This window comes from Cyprinus carpio, chromosome A1 (genome assembly GCF_018340385.1).
Source record: "Cyprinus carpio isolate SPL01 chromosome A1, ASM1834038v1, whole genome shotgun sequence".
NCBI classification, from domain to species: domain Eukaryota; kingdom Metazoa; phylum Chordata; class Actinopteri; order Cypriniformes; family Cyprinidae; genus Cyprinus; species Cyprinus carpio.
Window position 1 is genome coordinate 23,967,464 of NC_056572.1, and position 6,046 is coordinate 23,973,509.

Genomic DNA, 6,046 nt, shown 5'->3' on the forward strand with positions numbered 1-6,046 from the left:
TTATGGATTATTCCACCCATGACCCTCATAAACTGCCTATCCAGAGTGAATAACATCTAATCCATAACAAGGACATTAGATAAACAGTCCTAACAGTCTCAGTGCTTATTTCCTTCTGTAGTATTCCAGCAAACATTGTAACACCTCAAAAAAGAGATTTTAAACCGTGTAATGGTTGGAAATCTGGGTTACTTATCTGAACTATTACCTGCAAGTGTGTGTGTATCTACAGTATATGTATGTGAATGTCCATGAGGTCATAGACAGAGCTTGTTAGCAATATAAACCAGACACAACACATCACTACACATTTGTCATGAATTTCATCCCATTTTCCAGAGGCAACCTCTGTTCAACTCATCTTAAAGGACAAAGCACTGACATAGACAGGTATCAGATCAAACCAAGAGGCAACTGATTACCACAATAACCAAACAATACTTCATCTCTCAAGTTGAATATATGTCACACTGACAATAAGTCAAGACTAATAATGTCTGATGTCTGGTCAAAGTAAATCAATTTCTTTTCCAAGCAACTTTAACGAATGTATTGTTTCAAAATGTGACTGCATAAATTTGTCTGACAGGACAAGAGAGATGTGTTGGTTATTGGATGAATATGGATCATAGAAAGAAAGAGAGAGATTTTAATTTTAACCCATCCTTTTATTAATCCAGTATCAGTAACAAGAAAACCTGCAATGAGTCATTATCACATAAACAATCAACACAGAAAATGACTAAAAACTAGATCCACTTCCAAACACAGTCTAGAAAAACACCACTGTAATGCAAAAACTTCCAAAACTTGTATCTCCTTATATAAAATCAGCTGAAATCCTAGACTAAATAAAAGCCTTAAACACTATCTTGGTACACTATCTTGGCCATGTAAATTCTTAATCCTATTTTTTATTGAACTATATATTGCCATTTTTATTTGTCCGACCATAAAATTGATCAACTGCCATTTAAATCTTTGATATAACCTGCCCCATAAATTAAAGCTCTAGGTGTGAAATTTTCATTAAAACCAATAAACAATTTTTAATAAAACAAAAAGTGGTTTAATTCGAATACATTCCAAAAAAAAAAAAAGAAAAAGAAAAAAAAAATATGGAAAACTGTCTCTCTGAGGCAACAAAAAATATAACCACAAGTGACACTGGGATTAATAACTGAAACAAAGGAATTAATAGCAACAGCCCCCTTTAAAATTCTGCATTGTAAATCTACTGATTTTTTTCATCAGTGGTGGTTTATATAAGACCTTCCAAAATGGTTTAATTTAATATCCAATATCAAATTTCTTCCTCCAAACATCTGTCTTCTCACATAATGATTCTTTGTACAATATTTTATAAAAACATTTGTACATTATTTTCCTTTTTAACTCGTACAGTAATAATTCCTGAAACCAATTCAAATTCAACAAAACACCATCCAGAGCTTTGGAAAAGGGTCTCTCATATCAGAAAGCAAATTTATTTAATCATATCTTTCAACAAGTAACAATTCCTCTGGTGCCAGTTACTTTTTCCATAAATCCATAATTGTTGAAATTTGTCACTGTAGTGTTCAATATGGTGTTTTATTGTTCGGTTATCACTATGCATGTCTAGAGAGAGAAGCATTCGATTGAAAAAGGTAAGTCTCTGTTGGAGAAGCTTGTTCTGTTGTGTGATAAGAAAGTTAGTTAAGTGTTGAGGTCTGAAGTAAACAAATGAGCACAGAGTTGCCAAAAAGAACTCTCTGTTTCCTGGTCTTTTGTACACCACATTTTGGTGACAAGGATAGCTGATTGCTCTTTACCCCCACCACCGCCTTTCCTCGCACTCCCTGGAGAGCCTCCCGTTCCGTGGCCCAGCTGGCTGCAGTCTTTTGAAACCTATCTCGTCGCAGTGGGCTTTACTGAAGTTTGGCAAACCAAACTAAGCCCACACCCAGCCAACTAGCACACATGGATGCACCCCCACCCATGGACCAGTCACCAGGCAGGGGCACAGAAGCAGCTGCTGATACTCCTGATTCTGTAATGTATCTCAAACGGCAATAGTGCATGCGACCACATAAACAGCAGTGCTGTGGTAACTGTGGATCTCACTCTCACAACACCGGCACTCATAACAGCCCAGCCCGGGGCCAAACATGCCACAAATGCGGGGAAAAAAATAATTTTGTCAATGTCTGTCGATCACCCCCCACCAGATCAGAGACAAGCACAGCCCAGTATATACCCACCATTATTCATAATGTGACATCAGTACTGGTGACATTCAAATCATGTACTGTAACTCTAAAGGATGTGTGCGTCCCATTGCTCTTAGACACAGGAGCTAGTGTATCTCCTCTGAATGTAACACGAACAGAGAGGTTTTTTTAACTCATTTCTCTTGGGTGCGCCTTCTGCCCTGTGTGGGTATGGCAACTCTAAAATAGAAATACTGGGCTCCCTTGAATTGACTGTTTGTTATGGGACACTCCCTTTGTTTGTATTTCATGTGGCAAAAAAGGGAGCAAATTTAAAGGGGCTAGATCTTTTCACTGCTTTGGAGGTTCACATTGGTGAACTCAGGGAGGGCTGCTATTCTGGCTGTGACTACAACCTTGTAGCAACAGTTGCCAGCACTTTTCGGAGGGCTGGGCTGCCTCACCACATTCAACCATCAACCACTACAGCTCCTCTGCTGCAATTATTGTGGAAAGATGAACCCTGGGTATGGACTCAAGTATGTACAGAGGCTGTGCTTACCCTTAAGGTTTAGCTTACATCACCACCAGTGTTAGTGCATTTCAGCACCTCTTGTGACACTCTGGTCACCTGTGACGCATCTGCCACAGCAATCAGTGCTGTGCATTTATAAGTACAGAATGGTGTCGAAAAGCCCATAGCCTTTGCCTCTCATGCCCTTAACCCAACGGAACAACAGGGACCCAATAGTTCTATTCAGAATGAAAATTGACCCACTTGCCAAAGCCTTAGAAAGAATCTTCGAATCTGTATCTTCATATCTTTTAAAGCATTTAAAATCTCTTGCTTGGAAAGAGGCTAATCAAGTTTTTCTGCAGGGTCCTTTATAACATTTGGTAAACCACTGTAAAACTTTGTAGACAACTACTCATTCTCTTTGTGCTCAGCATAGAATTATACAGCACTTTTTCTTATATTTACAGGCTCTTTCAATCCCTGCATTTTCTGATCAAATAAAGTGAATCGACACTTCCCACTTTTTCTCTCTGCACCAAAAAAAATGGCATCCATTTGTGTAAGCCTCTGATAGCGTGACCAGAGCTTCTGCTGTGTTTATACCCAGCAGGTCTGTGAGCAACAACGTTTTACACTTAAGATAGATGCATCAATACATTTTCGTTCCCCAGTAACTTCAACCAGCTTTTGCAAGTAAATAATCTCATTTCTCATGAGACACTGAATGCGTACTGTTGACCTAACACTTTTATTTCCACTTTCCCAAAATCCTGCCACTGTCTTAAATATTTAAAACAATGCTGTCTCCTTTTAAAAGTTTCCATAAAAAAAAAAAAAAAAAACATTTGCTATAAACACTTCACATAAAACCAAACAATGTTCTCTAATATGTGTGCATGTGTAATGTCTATTATTACTATTTAATTCTCACAAAACATCACATAAATTGTGGCTTTTAATCAATTCACGTAAAATACGTCTTGAAGCAGTATAAGGTTCTAAGTGATTACTATCAAGAAGTGATTCCTTTTTAAATCTCCCCCAACAAAAATATAATCATCAGAACTACAACTATTAAAAAAAAAAAAAAAAAAAAAAAAAAAAAAATCTGACCATATTAAAGAAAACAATTTGTTCAGTACCTACTACAGGAGCATTTAGATTTAGATAGATATAGTAATTATTTTTTTCTAATTTTGCTTGTAGGACTAGTAGCCTTCCAGGTATCATATTACTTATTTCACATGAAAAAAAAATAATAATAACAAAATTCAAATGTGTAAAATACACTCTCTGTGTCATCCAAGAACATAACTATGACACTATTCATTCGGGAAGTGGATTACTATCATAACCAACAGCTTTCCCTACATTCAAAGCACAATTCATAACAACAACATTCAAATGTTTATATACCCTTGAATCTTAATAGTGTGTATTGTTTTGTTTAAGTCGTTCATTTGTCCTGACCAGTTTACTGCCCATTGTTATTCAGAAAAATCCTGCAGGTCCTCTACATTCTTTGGTTTTCCAACAACCTCTACATATGTGGACCCCTTTCCTACATGACTGTATGATTTTGTGATCCATCTTTTCACACTGTGAATTTTGCATAAAGAAAGCAACTTGATGGCATTAAGGTCCATGGGGTGCAACTTTTTAACAGGATGATGATGTGTCAATTTTTCTTATTTTGTTGAAAGGTCATGTTTTTTCATTTAGTACTGCCCTTTCAGAAGCTAAAATACTTACATGTTTCCCAGAAGACAAAATATATACAATCTACCCCGCGCATCCAATTCAAAAAGTTTACACCCTGTGGCACTTAATGCATCATGTTGCCTTCGTGAGCAATTGTCCCTCAATTGTCCTCAGTGTGAAAAGATGGATCTCAAAATCATACAGTTACTGCCGGAAATGGATCACATATACATAAGATGTTGGAAAACTTTGAGTTGGAGGACTCGTGAACAACTATCACAAAACATAAAAACAGTCATGGATCATTCGGGTAATGATGCATGGTATAAAGATTCAAAGATATTTAATTGTTTGAATGGTGTCATTTTTATAAATTCAGTTTATTATTATTTTGTCTTGTGGAGAATACAGTTTGAAATATCTATGAAAATCATAGGACAGTACTAAATAAAAAAATAATAATAACATGCAGTTTTCATGATCCATCTTATTTAGTTAAAATTATTAATATTTTGCATTTTTCAAGGGGTGTGTAAACTTATGAGCAGAACTATATATATATATATATATATATATATATATTATATATTATATATATATATATATATATATATATATATATATATATATTTCTTAATTAAAGTGAAAAGCAGTCAGTGAGAGGCATATCACTGGATTTCTAAAACTAAGACTAAAGTTAATTAAATGGTTTAGTCTGTGGATGGACGTTGTTTACTTTGTCTTTGTGTGCTAATCTCAGATTTCCTTTCTGATTTACACATCCATGGACAGGTGTCAGCTTTAACTTGAAACTCTTTCTTGAAGCAACCTGAGGAATCATAGGAACTGATGCCAATTGAATATCAAAAGAAAGTGTGTGTGTAGGATTATGAAAGATCTGGCAAGATTAGATGCTTTGTGACATTTTAAACTTTATTATTATCAAGTTAGTCATGCTTAAATGTGTCTTACCAACTTCTTTACATCTAGAGCGCTGAAAGAAACCCTTTCATATAATTCATAAGATACTTACTATGATGTTGCTGATTGGGATCCCTGCTTTGACCTCAGGGACCATATTTCTAAAATATCCCAGAACAGCTCTATTCAAGTCTCAGAAGCTTCATCAAACCAGCTCGTGTCCATCGGGGAAGAGAGGTGAAGCACTGACTGGTGAAACCAGCTGACAGTTTATGACAGAGAGCAGTGTCTTTGAAATGACACATTCAGTTCAGCAGAAAAGAGATTTGCCCACTGATGGATGTGATGAAAGTCGTCAAAAAAGTTGGAAATGAAAAAATATATACTTTCTAGCCTTTCTCAACCTCTTACGAAAAGTAGCATGGAGCTCATCTAACAAGTCAGGGCCTTGGCCGCTCTTGTGTCCTTATAAAAATGTTGTCTGCTTGCAACTTCTGTCATACAAAAACAACATTACCTTGATTTGAATTACCAAAAATGGAGATGGTTTCAAAGCAACTACACAGTAATAGACAGGAAAATAACAGAATCAATTATGCAAACTTCATCAGATGAGACAAATTCAAATTTTGCTGTAAGCCGTTCTACAAAGACAATAGCCATTATTCAGCGCTGTCTTGATTTAGTTCAGCTCAACTGTGCAAAGCTAATTATG